Source organism: Patella vulgata, chromosome 4 (genome assembly GCF_932274485.2).
Source record: "Patella vulgata chromosome 4, xgPatVulg1.2, whole genome shotgun sequence".
Taxonomy (NCBI): domain Eukaryota; kingdom Metazoa; phylum Mollusca; class Gastropoda; family Patellidae; genus Patella; species Patella vulgata.
In genome coordinates, this window is record NC_065882.2 from 12,389,579 (window position 1) to 12,413,641 (window position 24,063).

The 24,063-nt window shown below is 38.4% G+C and overlaps 1 protein-coding gene and 1 long non-coding RNA gene across 2 annotated transcripts in view; one reads left to right on the forward strand and one right to left on the reverse strand.

The window, feature by feature from the left end:
• Positions 1–11,568, forward strand: part of LOC126819577 (uncharacterized) — a 52,039-nt gene extending 40,471 nt beyond the window's left edge. The window contains exon 3 of the long non-coding RNA XR_007679679.2: positions 5,483–11,568. This is a non-coding gene — a long non-coding RNA (uncharacterized LOC126819577). The remainder of the gene's footprint in view (positions 1–5,482) is intronic.
• The window catches only part of LOC126819553 (RING finger and CHY zinc finger domain-containing protein 1), a 96,616-nt gene that overhangs the window by 31,896 nt on the left and 40,657 nt on the right, over positions 1–24,063 (reverse strand). The gene's annotated exons all lie outside the window — the stretch shown is intronic.

Below are 24,063 nucleotides of genomic sequence, written 5' to 3' on the forward strand. Positions count from 1 at the left end.
TTTTCGTCTCATCCGAAGGACTAGACAGCTGTCCTTGTCAGGCCCTCCGTTCTTCACCACTGACAAGGGGAAACCACGTCGGAAAATCCGGGTGAACTTTCTCGGCCAATGCAGTGTCAGTAGGAAGGAGTGCATCACAATTCTAGGATGCCAGATAATCCTGACATTGTATCCCAGTGGTGTTAGTATTTTCTAGACGTGAAATTGGTGCACCCGATATTTTGTACAATGCCTGATGGGAAAAGTGTCATTGGTGTTATTTACTTTGAGTTGGATAGGGAATACAAATTCCAGGGACATTGCCTAGACCAAAAGGCATTTGTATTCACAAACCGTATATTTAACTAATTTAATGAAATAGAACAAACCAACCGTCTCTTGTTGCAGCACGCACACTGAAATAAATTATTCAACATCAATGAAGTCGAACCTCTTTGATACCGTCAAAAATAAAATCCGATTAAGTGAATTGAGGCAAGTACAATATGATTAAATCATTAATTAAAGGAAGAGAGAGAAAGAAATGGGGTTTAACGTCCACTCGACACACACTAGGTCATTTCGGGACTAACATATGGTTTAATTTTATTTCAATAATTCGCTTGCGCGCAGGGGTCTTTAGCAGTGGGAGGAAACCGGAGGACCCGGAGAAAACCCACGAGGTTGGACAGGCGACCCTACTCCTTGTCACGTACAACCGGGAATTCGAAACCACGCCAGTCGACTCAATGACAGACTTTATGATACAGCGCGCGCACGCTTATATAATTATGTCTAAAGCCAACATACCGTGTTGCTCTCTCTCTCTCTCTCTCTCTCTCGTCCTGAATTTGCCCAATTGGCGTTGTGTAGATGTTAAACTCTCCCCCCTCTCTCTGTGTCTGCCCCCTCTCTCTCTCTCTCTCTCTCTCTCTCACTCTCTCTCTCCCTCTCTCTCGTGTGACTATTGCGTTGACCAAGTAATTTACTTGCAAAGCGTTCAGATGTTTTCTGTAAGTATATAAATAAGGTACCGAGCCAAGCTGCGTACAGAACCTAGCCTTGAAACCATATTTAATTATATATACATACACGAGTACTCCATAAACAATACACTGTTTATTTATATATGAGTACTTACTATGAACTTGAGAATGTTTATAATCAATCAAGACCAGTTGGTAACTATAAAACATATGACAGACTTCAAGAGATATTTATCTATATTTTACTTAAAAACACGGTGGTTCGGTGAGTAAGACTAACTAACCAAGAGATTACCGGATTCATCTTATCGCGCGCCGAACGAGGGGAGGCACTGATTCCTGCGGATCTCGTTGACAAACAAACTCCCCACGATGCGCCTTTAGGCCCCGTGGGTTGCTAGTCGACAATGTTGTTTTGGATGCAGATTAAAGAGCTCAGCTGTCCATTTTAACAAGTATGCTTAATCCGAGTTCCTTTCATTACAAATCTTTATCCGTGGATAGCGGTAGGACACTGACCTAGCCACTAGAATATCCCGGGTTCGAGAAGAATCTCTTGACGGGCACATTGACGTGCACATAAAAGATCCCTTGGTAGTTGGTATTCGAAGAAGGGTATAAACCGAAGCGACGCTATCTAGGCACAATGCTGTGTACACGTATCCATAGAAATGATATTTATTAGATGTTAGTCTGAAAAAGACCAATTCTATGTGTTGACAAGACTTTAAACCCTATTGCACTCCAGTCGATTATTGATTGTTAATACCATATTTTAGGTATTGTTTAATGGTCGAGAGCGAGACATTAAGTAATATATTGTAACAACAAACAAGAAAGCCGTAGGCCCAAGTGTTTCTACAATATATTACGCAATGTCTTTAAGCTCGAGACCATAAAACGACTTAAAGTACAGACACTCCGCACGTGCTTTTACAGTCCAATATTTCACTAGTATAAATAATGTACGATTGGATAGTTGCCCGTACGATTATTTGAAATAATGGTACGCCAACATCAAAGGGTGACGCCACATCTGTATTTTAATTCGATTTATTATCCACGTCACACATTATGCTAGGTTCACACTGCCGTGCGATGCGTTACGATAGGATTGAGTCCACGATCTGGTACGTGCACAAACAATGTAAATATATACAATAATGATATACTGGATTTTAAAAAAATCCACGAAGCTTATATAAATAAATTCATCTCCTTTGTTTGATATGCTAATATGTATTATATTTGGTGGAGATATTATGCCTGGAGAGTAGACAGAAGTTCTCTAATTAAGTTTGTTCTCATGTGGAAACTTGCTGCGGGTTATTTAATTCTGCTGATTCATATTGTATCTAATAATACACGACCTAATGTTGTTTCCAGTAATATAATATGCCACAAGTTTCGAATATTTCTTACGGTGGCTAATTGCGTAAGATGCTGGCTCGCTAGGTTGGAGGTTGCGGGTTGGCCGAGAAAGGTAATCGGGATTTCCCGGCGTGGTTTCCCCTTGTCAGTGGTGCACATTTCCGTGCACATAAAAGATCCATTGGCAGTTGGAATTCGATATAAGAGTGGACAGTAGCGCCACTGTCCGGGCAATATTTCACTCATAGCACACCCGTCTTCATTAGCCCAGTCGGAGCAGAACATTAAACCCCATTTCATTTCATTTCGAATATTTCTTCCGTTCTTAAGAGAAATAAAAATTAAATGCGTTATTTGAGCAGTTTGGACATTGAACTCTCAAAACTTCGGCGCCTTACTGACTGAGTCACCGTGGCTGCTAGTATCAAAGGAATGAAACAATGAATGCCATCGGCGAGGAAAGACCAGTTCATTCCTCAAATCTGCCTTCTACGGGCGTGGAATTACCAGACGTTGAATACCCCGCGGGAAAAAGGTCTTAGAAGTGACCCGAATCCTAAAATGATCCGCATAATTCACAGTACTTTGACACCATATTTTATACTTCTAACATAAAGTTAACAATTTTGATCGCTTTTTAACTACAAGAAGATTAGATAAAGAGCTGGCAGTTCTTGCTGTAATAGTTAAAAATAGATAATGTAACGGGAATATGCTGATAATGTCGGTCAAATTACTCCACTCTGACACGAGAAATACCCATTTTGATAGCCTCAATTGTCATTGTTATTTGATACGATAATAAACAAAGTGTCGATTATCCATTTTTATGGCTAATCATTGCGGCCGTTGAACGGCAGATCGGATTCAAAATCTAATGAAAATCGGACCAATCAGATGGCATCGATAGTTTATGAGGTAAATATTAAGTAGATCAGAACGGTTCAGCCATATTTTGATTTAATTTAAAAATGGAGATGCGAAGCTTAGATTCGAACAACCAGTACGGTAGTTGCAATAAATGCACACATCTTGTCAAATCTTCAAAGGACTTCGCTCGCAGTGGAGTAATATGAATGAAATTTTCAATACCGGTATATTCATTTCGCATTTTCTATTTTCGAACTATTAAAGCAAGAATGGCTAGCTCTTTATCTAAATCTTACATAATGTATCTTTAACCACCCCGCATCCTATATTCGTTGGATTGATGTGTTTAACCCCATTATCTTTCTCTGTGTTTCTAAGAAACGCTTAAACTGACGACAGATTAATATTGATGTCTCTTTAACCGACTCCAACTCAGCGTTTGGACTATTGATTCTTAGTCAGTCAATCAGACAACTTGAAAACAGTAACGATTCACTGACATAGAAATCCAGATAAATGAAATGAAATGAAATGGGGTTTAACGTCCTACTGTTTTGCTCCGAACTGGGCTAATGAAGACGGGCATACGCCATACAGTGTGCTAGGAGGGAAATTTTGCCCGGCCAGCGGCACTACGGCCTACTCTTATATCGAATTCCAACTGTCAAGGGATCTTTTAAGTGCACGCCAATGTGTACACGCGACCTCGGATTTTCGTCCCATCCGAACGACTGGACAGCTGTCCTTGTCAGGCCCTCCGTCCTGCATCACTGACAAGGGAGAACCACGCCGGAAAATCTGGATGAACTTTCTCGGCCAATGCAGGGATCGAACACCCGACCTCCAGGCTAGCGAGCCAGCGTCTTACCCACTTAACCACCATGATCCCCCACACTATATACCTTGTATTACGCGTATATAGTTCAAATGAATGAATGAAATGGGGTTTAACTTCTACTTTTCTGCACCAATCGGGATAATGAACACTGGATATATAATTCAAACAGTTTATTAGATTATATCTAAGGGACCGCGGTGGCTACTGGCTCATATTTCTGGAGAAAGTTCCTCTGTGGTTGGTTTCCGGCGTTTTTTTTTCCACTTAGCAGTGGTGCATAACGGAGGACCTGCCAAGGAAAAACGTCTATAGTCCTTCGAATGGTGTGAAAACCGGGGGTCCTGTACGTGTTGGCGTGCACACATTGAATCCTTGACAGTTCAATTGCTTCCCCGGGCATAATTTCCCTCATAGCACACTTTATGGCGCATGTTGTCCGTCTTCATTAGCCCAGAAAAGTAAGGCTAATGAAGAAGGGCATACGCCAGAGACCCCTAATTACCGAAATTATAAAAGATATTGGCCGTAAATTACACAGAGAGCGCGCGAGAGAAATGGGGTTTAACGTCCACTCGACACAAATTAGGTCATTCCGGGACTAACATATTATTATGGTTTAATTTTAATTCAATAATTCGCTTGCGCTTAGGGGTCTTTAGCAGTGGGAGGAAACCGGAGGTCCCGGAGAAAACCCACGATGTTGGACAGGCGACCCTACTCTTTATCACGTATAACCGGGAATTCGAAACCACGCCAGCTAACTCAATGACAGGCTTTATGATACAGCGCACACACGCTAACCATTCGGCCATCCACCCCCCCCCCCCGTAAATTACAGAGTAACCAGTGTTTACAGAGTGGACATATGATACCCGTACTCCACAGAATGAGAAAAGATATGGGGTTTAACGTCCACTTGACACAAACTATATCATTTCTGGACTAACATATGGTTAAATTGTATGTCATTAATGTGCAAGCGTGTAGGGGTCTTTAGCAGTGGGAGGAGGACCCGGAGAAAACCCACGAGGTTGGACAGATGACCATACTCTTTGTCACGTACAGATGTGGCTCTCGCGGGGAATCGAAGCCACGCCACTTGACTCAATGACAGACCTTATGTTCAAACGAGCACCCCCCACCCCCCTCCGCGCCATGTACTCCAGGGTCTGTAGATAGCATGCATATTGATGTTGTTTTATGGGTGTAAAATTGAGATCGGTTTTGGTATTATCCAAACAACTGTTTCATGCCAGGCCAGCTGCCCTGCACCACTGACAAGGACAAACCACGCTGGGGCATGGCAGAATGTTGAAATAAGGAAAGCAGATTGAAAAGGATGTTGTCAGAACTACCCTGAAATACTTATATCATGTATTCCTTGGATATCAGTATCATGTTTTTAAATGTTTGATTATTTTTTTTTCTAATATTTCAGAGCTAAGATTCCAGAGAAGACCTGGTTGATCTAGATCCAGACGTTTCATAATGGCCTTAAAACTCGCAAGCTACAACAATCCCAATAAAACTACACCACTAGTTCTCTTATCGATTCTTTATGAGGAGTGTCTGAAAAACGGAAGTAGATTAGCAGCAAATGAAAGTAAAAGTAGAGGTTCCGGTGGAAAGGGAAGCAAGGGGGAAGAGGACACCGATTTTGGCGCTGTTATGTATATTATATCCGTGCTAGTCTTCTACTCGCTAGGCATTGTGGTAATGATAATAAAATACCTACGGACAGAGAAGGAGGAAATGGAAGAAGAGGCCGCTTTGGAACATTTCTTTAAGGGGATGCCGAATAGACAGAAAGCTCACGAGAGCGAAGTAAATCAGGTGGCTATACAAGCGTTCCATACTCTCACCTCCTCCTCGAATTATGATGAGGAGAGTAACGAGGTGGTCGAACGTATCGTAGAGACGTCGTGTAATCCGGAAAAAGTTCGTTTTAAAAGACACGTCCTGGTAACGGATGTTTGATGTTCGTTTTGTTTTAATAGGCTTTTAAATTTAAATTTCATTCAGAAGTCGATCAGGACGAGGAAAGCTAATGAATGACCGGGTCGTTCTGGTGTGTAAAAATTGTAGTTATTCCTGTGGCTGTGTGCAATGAGAGGTGGGGTTGGTGTGATTTGACTGGTGCCTTGAAAACAGAGCAGACAAAAACGAACAACATACATGTTAGCTCATTTATTTTAAAGTTGTCCGATTGTCTGACACAAATTGAGTAGTCTACTGTTGTCTATGTAAACATATACCTTCACCAACCTCGTCCTAGATCATACTGGGAAACCGGGTCAGATTTCCAAAAGGTTGATATAAAGCCACCGTTGCAAACCCATCCCAGCAATCGGTGAACTTTTCAAATTATAGCTTGCATTCAGAAGACATAATTAAGGGGGACTGGAGATATATGCGGATTGTCTGATTTTAATGTATCGGGTGATATACATCAATAAAGTTGAATTGCTCTACTGGTGTTATCAATTTGTGGGGATATCAGTTGGGTTGGGGAGGTTATTTCCATATGGAAAGTTCATCTGTCTGATCTGGGATAGAGTTGGCGATTCTTACTCTTAACGGTAACCAATGCCGTATGTGTAGCACTATGCGTGCTATGAGTCGCTGGTTAGATTTGAAAAGCCAGTAAGCCGAAAACTCCCCACATCCAACGTGTGACGCATACTCGTTTCTGCTACATACTCTCTTTTCATCGTCTAGTATTTGTAATTCTCTTCTTTGGATTCCTTTTCACGTTGTGTATTTTCTTCTTACTATCTCGGTAGTTAAGACGTTTGTCTTACCAGGAATAACAGTGCAACAGTTCAGTTCTACATTTTTATGTCAAGCTAGATGCATATGGTTATAATGCATAATAGATAATATTAGCATACGTAAAATAACATCTTTCATTCAACCCCAACTCCCGTAAAAGTCTAATCAGCATGGCTAGACCCGAGAAACCGCTACATCACAATTATGGTCATCTAAAGAACCAAGGCGATGTCTACCCTCTCTGAGAATTCAGTGGCAGTCTCTAGGAACTCAGATGGTCATCTCTACGGAACTCGTATGGTATCTGTCCGAAACCCAATGATGTCTAAAATTTATAGGTCCTAAATCACTCTTATAACATAGACAGTGTCCTTATGACAGCTCTGTCAATTATTTAATTGGACAAATATTACGTAATTAATTATGATGATTGATTACTAAGCCAAATGATGGGATAGGAATTATCCAGCACAAGTGATAATATGATATTCTGGGTTCACCTAAAATCATCTCTGTTTTGGTTTTATAAATCCTTTTATGTGTCAACCACTCAATCATTTTAATTTGAGTACGTGGGATATGATTTTTCTACAATGTTTGAATCTAATAATTAAGATACAATGGTATTACATATGACACTGTGCGGTGATCTAGTTAATCTCTACTATGTGCCACGAGTGTGCGGCGATCTAGTTAATCTCTACTATGTGCCACGACTGTGCGGTGATCTAGTTAATCTCTACTATGTGCCACGACTGTGCGGTGATCTAGTTAATCTTTACTATATGTCACGACTGTGTGGTGATCTAGTTAATCTCTACTATGTGCCACGACTGTGCGGTGATCTAGTTAAGCTCTACCGTGTGTCACAACTGTGCGGTGATCTAGTTAATCTCTACTATATGTCACGACTGTGTGGTGATCTAGTTAATCTCTACTATGTGCCACAACTGTGCGGTGATCTAGTTAATCTCTACCGTGTGTCACAACTGTGCGGTGATCTAGTTAATCTCTATCGTGTGACACAATTGTGTGGTGATCTAGTTAATCTCTAATATGTACCACGACTGTGCGGTGATCTAGTTAATCTTTACTATGTGCCACGACTGTGTGGTGATCTAGTTTGTCTCTACCATGCGCCACAACTGTACGGTGATCTAGTTAATCTCTACTATGTGCCACGGCTATGCAGTGGTAGCGTTTGTCTCTTTTATGGGACCTTGTGGTGATATATCATTAATCTATGCCACGACTGTGTGGTGATGGCCTTAGTTTCTGAAAGTATCGCTGCATCTATCTGTGATTAGGGATAAACTTTTAGTATATCATGACACCTAGACTTTCTTATTGTCTATTAATGATATTAGTTAGTCGGTTTTTGTCTTTCTTGGAACGCAAATGAAACGAAACGAAATACGTGTGCCGTGTACACGACTGATAAAATATGAAAGCAATTCGTTTGTTTTACTGTATTGTGATTTTTTCAAAGTTTTATCCTCATTCACATAATTTTTAAACATTTAAAATTTTGAATATTCTTGATGAAGAGGAATTGGAATACAACCTGCGATCATTTTAGGTTTCAGGATAATGTGGTGCACTAATTGTACATTCTTTCCTTCTTTGCAATATTTGGAATATTATTGGTGTATGTGGTTAAGTGGCTCAGAGTTGAAACAGCTAGCCACGTGGGGGTCTTGCTTTATTTTCTCTCTCAATTAATCACCACATTTTTTCGTGATGAAAATATTTATATGTAGCATTGGCGTAGCTCATCTCCGTTATAATGAAGGGTTTCAGAGTGGAATATATAAATCAACGAAATCTGCTGTCACTACTACGACCGCTTTCGCCAATGGGATATCGCAGACATGATATCAACGATGCTTTTTAAATTGGTCGTTTTATTCAATCTACAGTCTACTGTTTGTAAATATATGAACATGGCATCAGCCCAAATTCATTTATTTTTTAGTTGATTCTCCATGTCCCAGGTAGTCGTTCGGATGGGACGAAAAACCTGGGACTTATGTACACCTTGACATGCACGTAAAAGAACCCTCGAATTTGAAATAAGAGTGGGCGATTGCGCCACTGTTCTGCAAAGATTCTCCCCCCCCCCCCAAAAAAAAGCAAGTTTTACTTCCTCCAATAGTGGAGGCCATTCTTTTAAGAAATTTAAATTCACAGGAATATATTTAGTTTCTAGTTGGTTACGCCATAACCTAATTTAAAAGATTAAAAGTTTGTGGTTCCGCCTTTTAGAAATTCTGATTATGCCACATATTTTTTGAAATGATCCGTAAACAATATGGGATTTGAATGCTCAGTTCGCAGGTTCGATCCCGGTGTTGGCCAAGAAAGTTCATCTAGATTTTCCAGCGTGGTTTCTCCTTGTCAGTGGTTCAGGGACGAAAACCCGAGGTCCCGTGTACATATTGGCGTGTACGTAAAATATCTCTTGACAGTTGGAGTTCGATATAAGAGTAGGCCGTAGCGCCGCTGCTCGGGCAAAATTTCCCTCATAGCTAACTGTATGGCGTATGCCCGTCTTCATTAGCCCAGTTTAGGAGCAGAACAGTAGGACGTTAAACCCCATGTCATTTCATTTCTATGTAAAGTGAAATCTTTAACATGTATTTGCTATTGTCGTACTTTCTATATACACAGTTTCGGTAAATAATTAAAGGGCCATTATGTAAGATAAGGTAAAGAGCTCACAGTTTCCGCTATAATAATTAAGAAATAGATATTGAAAATGGAATATGTTGAAAATTTCAATCAAATTACTTCACTCTGAGCCGGGCTATTGTCGGTACAATAGCAGTGTATAATTGATTGCCATTTCTACCGTTGTTACGATAGTAAACAAAGCCTCGAATATCCATTTTTAGGTATTTAAATCTGTTGAAATTCTAGAGTATACGATATAACATTTAAGGCATAAGGAAAGACCAGCAATAGGCAGATTTAGCTCTTGCATAATGGATGTTTAATTAGCTAACCAGTTAGAATGAATAAATACATAAAACACGTAAGATATATAAATAAATAAAATGAATCAAATCAATAAATAATCCATCAATCACAAAATAAAAGAAAAGAAAAACATAAATAAAATAAAAACAGTCATTTATAATCTTGCAATTCTAAACTATTGAAGCCTTTCGAGTCATACTTTATGGGGCCGAGAGCATTCCATTTCTTCCATTGATTTGTAATATAAAAACTATGATACAATACCACAGACAACATGGCTACAGTCATATCCTGTCAAGGCGTATATCTAATCTCATTTTCCAAGTTAGAATGAATAACCGGAATAAAAGTTGAGGGAATTAATTTGAAACCAGACAGCGAAAATAAGCTTTGAATTAGGCATACTCATAAAATTTCCCCGGCTTCATTGGCGGTCCCATTGTTTCCGACTTTTCAGCGTTAAAAATAAAATTTTCTAAAATTCCCAATTGGATTGGAGTTGATTTACAAAATCTAATACATGATATAACGGTTATGGTATCATTAACAACATCCCTAAAAGAGAAAATGGAATTGTCTTTGAAATATCCATGCCAATAAAAAAATTGTTTATTAGACAAGAAACAGTATTCGTTGCCACATGTAGGTCTGGAATTAAAGCCACGGCACTTGTATCGGTGCCAAACAAGAGAGAGAGAGAGAGAGAGAGATGGAGAGAGAGAGAGATGGGGTTTAACGTCCACGCAACATAAGCTAGGTCATTTCGGGACTAACACATGATTAAATTTTATTTCATTAATCCGCTTGCGCGTAGGAGTCTTTAGCAGAGGGAGGAAACCGAAGGACCCGGAGAAAACCCTCGAGGTTGGACAGGCGACCCTACTCCTTGTCACGTATTCGAAACCTCGCCAGATGACTTAATGACAGACCTTATGATACAGCACGCTCGTGTTGCAACAACACAAGAAGTGTCTGACATTTGATTTGAATTTACTTAAACTCTAACTTAAATATCCGATGTCCCCGCTAAGTGAGTAAGGCGCTAACTCACTACGCAGGAGGTCTGGTGTTGGATTCAGGTGTTAACTTAGAAAGTACCTTATATTAGGATTTTCCAGTGTGGTTTCCCCTTATTGAGGTCATTGACATTTTGAGTTAAACAGTTAAAATGGATAAAATGGATCATCGAGACTTAGTCTAAGATGTCGAGTACCGTTGCCACGATGATAAACAATCTATGACACAACTGGTCATAACTTCAAACACTCATAACTTTGCTCGGAATAAAGAATTAATGGTCAGTTCCTTATCTTAATCTTACTTAATGCATCCTTAAGGTACAATATTCTTTAGAACCAATTTCGGGGCCCTGGCCCAATAAGCCCCCCGCCCCTTTCTTAATCCGGCCATGTAGTGTACTTTATTATTACTATCAACGGATATTAATTCATATTTTCTACAACTGTTGGTTGCCATGGTATAAGGATTGTCTTTGTTTTATTTAGAACCCTCATCGGACGTATCATATTATAACGGATTTTTTTTTTACATCCATTTTGTTGTGTAATTTTGAAAATTGGGGATAAACTATTATCAGTGGAAAGAGAAACTGTTTTTGTTTTTGAAATGAGAATCTTTTGTTTTAACTACTTTTAAAAACAAAAGAATTGTAAATATGAATTTTTAACATTATGCACTTGTAAATATTCCTGTATGCAAAACAAAAAGATAAATAAAAAATACCAACGATTCTTTTTGGTACATTTAATATCAGTACTATTATTTATTATCTTCTTTAGCTTGGTCTTGGACATGTTCCTGTAGCAACCTCCAGACGTTGCAAGACTGGTCTGCCATCCTCGAACTTAAAGCTACGTTATCTCCCTTTAAGGCAGACAGGTGAATGATAGCGTCCGATTAGAGGTGGTGACACAAACACACTTAAATCAAACATGGCGACCACCACGGAAACTTTAGCTGGAAAGCGTGAGACTTTGTATTCGTGATGATCGAGGAATCTGATAGGCTCCTCAGCTGGGTCAGTAGCCAATCGAAATTAATGCCGAAATATGCAATGCATTACGTGAAAGCTTTGATAAGATGCACGGAGTTAAAGCGAGATCAAGTCTGCTATTGAAGATGGGACTTAGATAGACTGGGACTGGTAATTCTCTCCCAATGGACTTCATGGCCATGAATAACATTTCTTTTAACATTTCGATGATCTTAATCTTTATAACCGCAAAGATATTATAATTATCTGATAAAAATATTGAAAGGGGTTGTCAATTTTGAGTTTTTGCTAGGCCTAGTCAAAGAAATCTGTAGACAGTTACGTCAGTTTAGTAGGCGATCATGTTCGTTGACTTCCTCATCCTTCCGTCCCAAAATCATGAATATTCACCAAACCCGACAGAAAATGGGTATTCAGACATGCTTTTTCGATTATAAACCAAACAGTCTAAACATATTGCTTACTATCTATGTTCTACCGAGGGACCTAGATGGACTCGGACTGGTAATTCTCTCCTGCTAAACTTCAATGTTGAATCCGTGACAAGTCTTATGGTCATGAATAACATTTCTTTTAACATTTCGATGATCTTAATCTTTTAACCACAAAGAGTCCAATATGTTACAATCAACTGATAAAAATATTGAAAGGGGTTGACAAGTTTGAGTTTTTGCTAGGTCTAGTGCCCCAAAATCATGAATATTCACCAATCTGGCAGAAAATGGGAATTCAGATACGCGTCTTCGATTGTAAAAAAAAGTCTAAACATATTGCGATGCAAAAGAAGGGAGAGGGTGTGCTTTAAATAGACAGGTGGGGATTTAATCGGACGGGAGGGGGAGGGGTTCTACCGAGACGTTCAGTGTTATTTTATACATTTTATTACGTATTTAGTTGACATTCATTGCAGAGCGGGATTGTGAATGGTGCCCTAGATTTGCCCCCCCCCCCACCCTAATTCACAGCTTCTAGAACCGCTACTGTAAACAGAGGAACTATCGAGAGATAAGGGAATGAATTACTAGTCCACATTGCAACAGGAATCTCTAGGCGCTTAGCATCGTTTGATAGTCTTGTCACATATATGGTTCCACGGTTGTACAGTGGGTATATAAGGCACTGGCTCACTAACATGGGGGTCCAGGGTTCTCTCCCGGTGTTGGCAGGGACTGATGAAGGGAGCAGTCGGTGGAGGCGCTCGTTCCGTAGCCTCTTCGAGAAAATTTTGAAAATTACTTCACCCACAGGAATCTGACCTTCTATCCGTATATATATGCCTACATCATGTCGTACCAGACAATATATAATAAGAAAAAACCCAATTGTCTGGTACGACATGGGTATGCATATATATACGGATAGAAGGTCAGATTCCTGTGCTTCACCGTACATTAGATTTATAGTTGTTTCCGTTTGGTTTAAATACAAAGGAATCGATGATTTCTTTGACCCTATATGGTGCTTTTCTGCATCAACCGGAGTAATAAAAATGGTATACGCCATGCAGGGTGTGAGAGAAAATTTGCCCAGACAACGTCGTTCCCTCCTATTCTCCTTCGAGATCCTGTGTTAGATCCCGGTGTCGGTCGGGAAAGTTCCTCGGGATTTTCCGGCGTGGTTTCTCCTTGTTCCCTTGGTAAGGAATGGCATTGCGTCGTTCGGATGGGACAAAAAACCGAGGACCCTTATACAGGTTGGAGTACACACAAAAGAACTCTTGAAGTTGGAAAACGAAAAAATAGTAAACTGTAGCACCGCTAACAAAGCAAAATTTCCCTCATAACACATGATATGAATTATGTCCGTCTTCATTAGTCCGGGCTGTTCAGAAAGTTAGGACACTTAACCCTATTTCATTTATATTCGCTACGACGAAAAACAAGGGCGACATATTGATTGTCCGTAAAGCATCTGACATTTTCGCCGTGATATACGGAGGTGAAACACAGAGTGATAAAAATACTGGAAGCTAATTCAAACCACACTGTTTCTTTGACAAGGCTTTCTACACCTCATGAAATGAAATGAAGTGCAGTTTAACGTCCTATTGTTCTGCGCCAAATGGGCTAACTCCAGAGCCGCTGGCATATTTTGTGCAAACAGAGTATATTGTCGATAGAGATTGGGGGATTCTAATTGGGCAATGGTTCTGCAGATGTTAACCAAAGTTGAAAAAACAAAAGACGGAGGACCTGCAAAGATTGAGTTAAAAAGGTTATTTCATTTGTAAAAGATGATTAATGAATTATAGTATTGTAAGGGGAAATTCCCCCCCCCCCCAATCAACCACCACCCCCACCCTCCAAGAAATAACAAAACCCCGCAAGTTGTAAGTCTTGTAAAAATAAATATTTTCGAAAATAACGAAATGAAATTGTAATCTGAAGCTTAGAAATGACCAAACGTTCATTCCAGTACCCTTCAGCTCATTTGTGGAATTCACTACGCCTTCACATAAAAGAATCAAAGTCTGTCTGCATTTTCAAAACACGACTAAAAACTCACCTGTTCATACAACACTATATGGATGAAATGAAACCAAATATATAACTTTGCAAGCGCATTTGCAACTCATAATACGAGTATTTATTGCGCTATATAAATTTGGATGTTATGTTATTGTTATGTTCTGTTATGTTATATATAATCTGTGACCAACCTCAAACCCCTGAAAAAGAAACAGATTTCTAAGGTAAGTCTGGACAAATTTTTTTTATCTTCTCTTCAAAGCTCCAACAGGCCAAGACTTTGGAAACGTCTGGCGAAAGTCTTCGCGCAACCCAGTGTCAGGCAAAATCCAGCTTGTTAAGTAAGGTCGTCGGGTTTGTCTTATATCCGTGGGCTGCGCCCCCCCCCCCCAACCCTCAGCGAAATATGTAACACATTAAACAAACATACGTAAACTGTTAAACAAAAAAAAAAGAAAAAAAGACACACTTCCACTGTCCCGGTAAAATTTTATACATTCATAGTCATACCCCGTTTTTCATCTCATCATAGCAGCATGGCGTCACATTACATGTAATATTGTCCTTATCAAATCTTTATAGCTTTCTTAAAATGTCTTCTACGAAAATGTTCAGTTTTGTTTTTACCTATAAACTGGTCGAGGTCACGGCGGGTTTTAAATATTTTGCCCGAATAGCGTCTCACTATATTTGAATTACTCGGTGAAAGATAATTAAATGTGTGTTCTAGCGTGGTATGGGAAGAACGTAAAAACTCAAAGAGATAAATCATTCAATTAGATACCATTTACAAACCTCCACAATCAATATATCGATCGTTAGCGGATTTATATTCATTTTACTTTTTATAGATGTGCGGTTAAAGGTGATGCCGACATTTTGAATCGTCTCTTGTGTCACTTTAACCCGTCATATTTATATCCTTATGGCAATAATCGGCAACCGACTTTTTTAAGAGAGAGAGAGAGAGGGGGGGGGGGATATCCCGTGTACACGCAGAGGCGTAGCCGTGAAATGTATATTGGGGGGGGGGGGATTCCGCCGATGAAATTATATAAAATGTTGACAATCTGTAACGCCGCGATGTAGCGCGATAGGGAGAGTTTGGGAGGGCCACCCTCCTACTTGGGGAAGGGGGGCACCCCCATAATTTTTTTTAAAGTTTCAGTCTTCTGTAAACACTGTTTTGACATAGTTTACGGGGTTAAACTAAAACATCACACCAATACAATGTTTATCATGTTTAAGTCAGGGGGTGCCGTATGCATATTGGGATATGTACAGGTTTTATACAGATAAAATCTTAACTAATCCTAATAATTGTTGTAAATAAATAGGAGTTAGGGCCTACTATGTAATTTTTTTTTTTTTTGAAGGGGGGGGGGGGAGGCAAGTATATAGTAGCGCCTATGTCCGGGCATAATTTCTCTCATAGCACACTGTATCGAGGAGCGGAACAGTAGTAGGAAGTTGTTAACCCCATTTCATTTCAGGAAATCTGATTTCTGCAGTGCTCAAAAACTTTCCCGGACAAACACACTATATCTCTTGAACAGAAAGTCTTTGCCCGAAAATTTTCTCTGTCACCCGAATTTTCAAAATGAATCAATCATTTAACTAAAAACAAATTTTCCACAAAGCTGTGATGGTTGTTTATTTTTAATTAATTACACAACAATATAAATTTACAATATGTTAAGCAAAAAACAACTTAATGTTCCCCATTCTCCGAACGGATCACCGGATTTATGGGACCCCCCCCCCCCCCAGCGGCTCTTACGCCAATGAAGTTATGTAACTCCGGAACGGGAGGCAGAGGAACGCTGAATATTGATTGGACTCGTTCACTCGAGAATAACCCAAACACTTCACTTCACACAAAATTTGAAAAAAGAATCCGTTAAGAGCTATAGCTTCTAGAAAGGGGGATCGGGTGTAATTGAGAAACGTGGCGCTCTGAACACTTACAATCAATCGGGTTTATCATCTTATAGCCCCAATACTTCAATCCAAATTTAAGAAAAAACAAAAAACCTGTTTAAAAACTTTAGTTTGCATCGCATTTACCAAGTTTTCGGAAGTGGGGGTAGCTCCCGAAGAGAAGGTCGTGGAACACTGAAAATCAATAGGTTTCGGCCTCTCATTACCCCAATGCTTCACATCAATTTTTATTTGAAAATCCGTTAAAAACTGCAGCCTCTATTGCGCCAATAAGCCAATAATTGTTGACGGACCGACGGACATGGGCGACGATATATTTTTAATAACCCCACACCAGGGGCCTGTTGATGGTCATTTGGGGTTGGGTAGGACCTAGACATTGTGGTGCAAAAATTCACCCTTGGACTTGAATTTGACATTCACGCGGCTCTTTCGGGTCAAAAATTGAAATTGGAAAGATGAATGGAAAACGAAATATGGAAAATGAGAATGATTGTTCCATTAAAAATTTACCAATTAGAAAATACAGTAATATAAGATATGAATAATCACGATAATTCTGAAAACAATATTGTGCATGCACTATTCTGATATGTCTATTATGTTTTTGACTTCTGGTGCAAAAATGATGGCGGATCACGTGGCTAAGTGGGTAAGACGCTGGCTCGCTAGCCTGAAGGTCGGGTGTTCGATCCCTGCATTGGCCGAGAAAGTTCATTAAGATTTTCCGGCGTGGTTTCCCCTTGTCAGTGATGCAGGATGGAGGGCCTGACAAGGGCAGCTGTCTAGTCGTTCGGATGGGACGAAAAACCGAGGTTCCGTGTACACATTGGCGTGCACGTAAAAGATCCCTTGGCAGTTGGAATTCGATATAAGAGTAGGTCGTAGCGCCGCTGCCCGGGCAAAAAATTTCCCTCGTAGCACACTGATCAGCAGTGAATTTTTGCTAGGCCGCTACAATATCCTCTGTGAAACAGATTGATATAACATCGGTGCGGGTTAATTTAAGCTCATAATATCAACTTTTTTCCTTATAAAAATTAAATTCTAGAGCATTTTTGGTTTTTTTAAGTATTAGAAAAATAAAGGAGTTTAAAGTATATCTGGATTAAAAAATATATTTCCTATTTAGTGTAAATTGTTATATAATGAGAGGATAAAGGGCACCATTCTGCCCGAACAATTCACGTGCTATCGAGCCAATCGAGTTATCTTAGATAGTTATAAGAATCCATTCGCAGTACCTCTGTGAAACAGATTGACTTATAATGGGCGAAACATAATTTGCAAATCAAATATTAAAATTAAAATCAGTTCAAGGTTAAGGGGGCAAAGACGCGAGCTTACATACGGATGATACGTGGCTGACTATATTTCTATACCCATGGTCTGAGCTGGTCGCGCAAATGGAATATAATATAGTCGGTGACATGCAAAAACCCTGCAGGTCATTTTTCATAGAAAATCACAAAAAAGCATTTTAGTATAATTGCATTCTTAGCTGGGATTATATTTTACAGATAAAGCCAAAATATGGACCCAAATGCTGATTTATGTGTTTATCCTGCACACACAACTAAACTCCAAGAAAATTTGTTTCACATTTTAGTGCTCATGTTTTTTCAAATTGAAATTGGGGAAAAAACTAATACCTTTACACGGTAAAAGCTAGGCAATGACCGTGAAAATTAAACACAGAATATGAATCCCAAAATAAAATTTATTTTCGATAAGCTAGACTTATTTCGCCAACTGTGACACAGAGGGTTATGAAAGTCTTCTAATGTAGATTAGGGGTCTGGGTGACCGAGACTGGTTACCCTACAAGTTTGAGTGTACTTCCGCATCCGGGACATTGAAAATGGCGGCGAAATGAAACAGAAAACTTTTGGATTGTTGCTAATTGTAATGTCATTACGATTCAGCCGTAATTAGGTACATGTACGTATCCTCAACTACTCCTGAGCTAAATCGGATTGCGAAATCAGTAATTTTAAAGAAGTAAATACTTTTAATTTTAAACAAATGTGTCTATTTTCAGTTGACTTTGTGTTGACATTTGATTTGTCCTCGATGACGATGTCTGGATTACATGTCATTTCGGTCCCGCGTCATTTCGGACTTACGTCATTTCGGACTCCAAAAAATATGTCCCCGACATTTCGGACTCGGGTAGGTGACATTTCGGACTCGGGTAGGTGACGTTTCGGACTCGGGTAGGTGACGTTTCGGACTCGGGTAGGTAAGATAGAATTATACAACACACTGACGCCAATTTACTTTATAAACTATTTTATTTATCAACATAGCATAAAATGATAACATCGATTTATAACAACGGGCATATTATTTTATTTTTAAACATACCATATAGCGATAACAACGGTCATATAAAACATTCATTTATTGTATAAATACATACACATTCATACATTAACGCAACATTTATAACAACACGTGTATTTATTTGATGAAAAAATAGCTTTAGTCGGCTATTCATTTTTTTTTTTTTTTTTTTTCATTTTTTTAATTATGTAATTGTTTTTCACTGAGCGGGTGGACCATACAAATGACTTATTTTTTTTAATAGTCTACTAGTGCTCATCTGTTTTTCATTGTATGAATCCCATATATTAAAAAGTTGGCCTTCTACATGTCGATACCGACGTCTTTGGTGTCGTCTCAATGAACCTTCCGACATCATTGTGAGGTCCAGTGGTATCTTTGTAGCTTCTGAAAAAAGTGCGCAAATCAATAGATAAAATGGCACAGGACCTCTGGCGTTGACACGGGAATTTAGTCTGTTGTGCCAGCCCTCCACGTCGTTATTGGTTCTCACTGGCAACATAAACACGCACCAATCTTCTATTGGAAACAGACGAGATGAAATCCATTGATCTTCTATGTATGTACATATCGGCTCTAACTGTTCTGGGCACCTGTCTTTCAAATATAACATACATATATATAACACATACCTTTATCGTATAAGCAAAACCAATGTTGTCAAACAGCTTCTTTTTCCCACGTGTTGTTGCTGCCTCTTCTATAGTGTATGCTAATTCAGGTTCTTCTTCAGCAAATACGCTAATATCTTGCTCATCTTCAGACATTGAAGACTCGATAACCGGATCAGGTAGCTGGTATGGTCGTTCAATGGTGAATGATTCTTCGATGTCCATTTCTTCTTCTGTAGGGGGGAGCGGGGCAACACATCTACAGCATTTCCATTCAAAAGCAGTTCTATGTCGGTTTAAACTCCTGTACTCATCCCGAGTGATGCCTGAAATAGTGATAAATAAAATAATAATATTCCCGGATTGCGGGTACGTGTCAATAAATAACAATAACGACAAATTTATAACGTTTCAATAAATAACAATAACTTACAAGCTGAAACGACAAATTTATAACGTTTCAATAAATAACAATAACTTACAAGAAACGACAAATTTAAAACGTTTTAATAAATAACAATAACTTACAAGAAACGACAAATTTAAAACGTTTTAATAAATAACAATAACTTACAAGAAACGACAAATTTAAAACGTTTTAATAAATAACAATAAAGAAAATTTCATTACGTACCGGAATCGCAGGTTCGATGTTGCCATAAAAGACAAGAATCGCACTGGAGGCCTTCTTGTCGAGGACGGACAGGATTGGTACACTTTACGCAATTTCCACTAGCCATGATAGATTCGTGTAAAAATTGAGAATGATTTGAATTGAAATATGGCACATATATATAATACATTTGAGCTTGGGCTCAATCATTTCTTAACGGCTTCATTAATCTCAGCTTGCTTTCATTAATCAACACCAGATTAAATACGAGTTGCAGTGTTTTTATTTCTCAATCATTTCTTAGCGGCTATTAGAAACGCCGATCAGTGTTTTTATTTCTCAATCATTTCTTAGCGGCTATTAGAAACGCCGATCAATTATCGCTATTAATCTTAAATACAACAATGGGATGGTTTCACTAATCGCTGGATTCACTAATCGCTAGATTAAAACAACAATCGCGGATCGATTATCGTCAACAATCTAAACTAATTCATCGTCAACAATCAAAATTTACTCATCAAAATACAATAATATCCGATCAAGTAAATAAACAAATACAAAAAAGGCAAGTAGCATAGGTTTTACTTCAAGTTCAAGTTCAAAGGCGTGTTGTCAAGTAATGGCCTGTATGGGATAAATAAAACAAGACTAACAATGTTTAAATCTTTATTAATGTGAATGGTCTGTCTTGAGCCTCACCTACAACGAAAGAAAAACAGCTATTACTAATATATACACACATAATTTTAAGTTTTATTTGAGTCCGAGTCCGAGTCCGAAATGTCGCCGGTCCGAGTCCTAAATGTCGTTTGACTGAGTCCGAAATGACACCGAGTAAGTCCGAAAAGTCGCCATACTGAGTCCGAAACGACGTTTGTGCTGAGTCCGAAATGACGCGGGACCGAAATGACGTGCTACCGATGTCTGAATCTGATTTCCAACAAGGCGGGTTATTGACATGATACATTTGTTCAAGTTCAGACTTGACAAAAACTAGTTCCATGTTCTTTTATTTTTAAACCAGTTTTCTTTCGTTTATGTAGTTATTAATACTTGCCGTACGTATTGACATCGGTTATACTTATTGATATTACTAGTCTGTAGGCCTAGATCTAATTCTTCAGTATGATTTAATAATTATAAATATAGGTCATTTTTCTACTTTAACTTTGTATATATAATTATTAATGATCTTTTATGGCCGTTATTAAACCAATCTTTTGTTGCTTTGACAAAAAAATTATGACGCTTTTGACCAATATTCTTTGCACTTTTGACCAGATTAATTGGCTGTTTTGGTTTATGGCCGTTCCATCTCAATAATTATATAATAAATTATAATAAATAAAGCTTACTCTAGAAACAAATTCAAGTAGGCCTACTTCTAATTTTAATAGCTTTTAAAATAGGACTTTCACTTGTTTTTATGTGGTTGGAAAAACAAGACTACGATAGATTGCAAGAGCTACATGTTGGTTGTGACATTGTCCGAAATTGAAACTCATAAAGAAAATGTTTTAGTTATAAAATTATAGTATTAATATAATATGATCTGTGAATGTACTACATCATGTAGCAATTTTTTTTTTGAATTGTCAATTTCGAGTTTTGTTAAATAATCCGAATATTTGACTCTTCCTTATTCCAATCAGTCAACAACATGTGGAAGTAGGGAGAGAAGGAGAAAGAATGAAAGGGATTAAACCGCGGTATAAATATATCATTTGGTTTGCAACCAAACTTTTAATTTTAAAAGGTAGCTTGCTTATTAAAACCGATTGGTTATGTTGGAAACCTAAAGATAAGCTTACATATAAATTATTATGCAGCATGATTTATTTGTTTGAAGAAATAAATGTATTAATGTTATCCCCTTCCCTCACATGTAGAATTTATATAGAGAAATTTATTAGGGGAGGCTAAGAACAGTACGTTAATATTTAGTTACATGTAGTTCTGTCCCCTTCCCTTCACGTAAAATTAAAAAAGGTAATCCGTTATTGCTAAGATAAAACAGTCATTTAATATTTAGTTAGTTCTATCCCCTTCCCCTCACATAAAAAAAGGAATATTATCCGGTATGGCTAAGATAAAACAGTTAATATTTATTTAGTTAGAGTTACCCAACCTTTGTAGAAATTTCAGTTTATGTACATGGATTATCATGTTGGTACACAACATTGACCAATGATGTTATTAGTTTCCTATTTTCTTTTCCAGGAACTTTCCACATAGATGTATCAGTGCTGAGAAGTAATCCAAATTTGCAAAACCAATCGAATTTGTTAATGATCTTGTTGTGATTTTCATTTCAATTATTTAAAGCAACCTAACACAAACATGGGGAATCAGACAACAATATTCAGTACTTTGATTTCTTAAAGACATTATAAAAATAATTTTCAAGTGAATTGCTTACAGTGAGACGGTTTACAGTAATAATATCACAATGGAGTCGGATGGCAGTAATGTTATGACCAGTTTTGTCCGAGCTGTTGATCATCAAAAGGAATTTGATATAAAACAAGCTTTCTTTACGAATCTTATGTTACTTGGATTTGAAGCCCGTTCATTTGAAGTTAAATACAGAATTCCTTTTAACAAGTAAGTAAGCCTACATGTATAGTGTTGGCATTTAAGAAAAAAAAAACTCTTTCAGAAATGGTGTGTTTAGCAGTCTAACACATGTACATGTACTTTAGTTTATAAGGTCTGTTATTGAGTCAAGTGGCATGGTTTTGATTCCGCCGCTTGTACATGACAAGAAATTGGGTCGCCTATCCAACGTCACAGGTTTTCACCAGCTCATCCGGTTTCCTCCAACTGCTAAAGACCCTACGTGCAAGTGAATTATTGAAATAAAATTGAACCAAATGTATTGTTAGTCCCAAAATGCCCTATTTTGTGTTGAGTGTGGACGTTAAACCCCATTTATCTCTCTCTCTCGTAGAAACAGTCAGTGTTTTTTTAAGATTTCAAAACTGGGACTAATTGTAGGAGATTTTTAAGAAGAACCATCAAGTACTTACCGTTTGGCCATTCACTTGCTTTAGAGGCAAAAGTTAATATCCGATTGACTGGACTGCTCGGACGACTTAGCTGTCATTCACACGTTTCATTGCCTGCTAATCTATCCTTGATTCATATTATCTGGAACTAGAGTTGTCTGTGAAGTGGCAAAGCCTTTACATATACTTGTACCAAACATTCGATATATTATTTCAAGGCTTGACTTTAAGATATATTAGAAATGGATGATAATATTGTATGTAATATTTACAGGGATATGTTTTGTCTACCTAATAAGATTGGATCAGAAGCTGTGTTATATTTTTTATTTGATAAGTTAAATCCTATCATGTGTAAAGAAGAATTTAGATGTATGTAAGTATATATAAACTATGGGGGGGTCAGGGTGGCTAAGTGGATAAGACGCTGGCTCGCTGGCCTTGAAATCGGGTGTTCGATCCTTGCATTTGTCAAGAAAGTTCATCCAGATTTTCCAATGTGGTTCTCCCTTGTCAGTGATGCAGGACGGAGGGCCTGGGACGAAAAACGAGGTCCCGTGTACACATTGGCGTGCACGTAAAAGATCCCTTGACAGTTGGAATTCACTATATAAGAGTAGGCCGTAGTGCCGCTGTCCGGGCAAAATTTACCTCATAGCTCATTGTATTGCGTATGCCCGTCTTCATTAGGCCAGTTCAGAGCAGAACACTAGGACGTTAAACCCCATTTCATTTCATATATAAACTACAAATCAAAAGCACTGGAAAAAGTTGTAGTCACCAGCTGCTGGCCTAGAAATAAAGGTTTTACATGTAGATGTACCTGACAAAATGTCAGGCACTAATGAAATAGTACCTGACATTTTCAACTTAGTACTGAACATGTATTAATAATATCAATAAAAAAGACAAATCAGTGCTGGACAAAATGACAGGCACCAGAGGTTTAGTACCTGACAAAGCCCGAATACATGTATGTGACTGACATTGTCTGTGACAGGTGCCTTATTTCCAGGCTTGATAGTCACATGGAATACCGATTCTACATGTACTCTTCAAATATTCCAAGTTATTATTGAAATGTGATTTAAATTTTAAATCTTTGGACGGCTTTTGATGTATTTTCTGTTGGAGAAAGGAGATTGGAACCTAATTCAATGAATGCTTTACTTAATCGAACGAGCGTGGCTAAAACTAATTTAGTACATGGACTTTAACAAGCTTCCTCTTGACATTAAGTTGACATATTAAAAACTCTTGACAG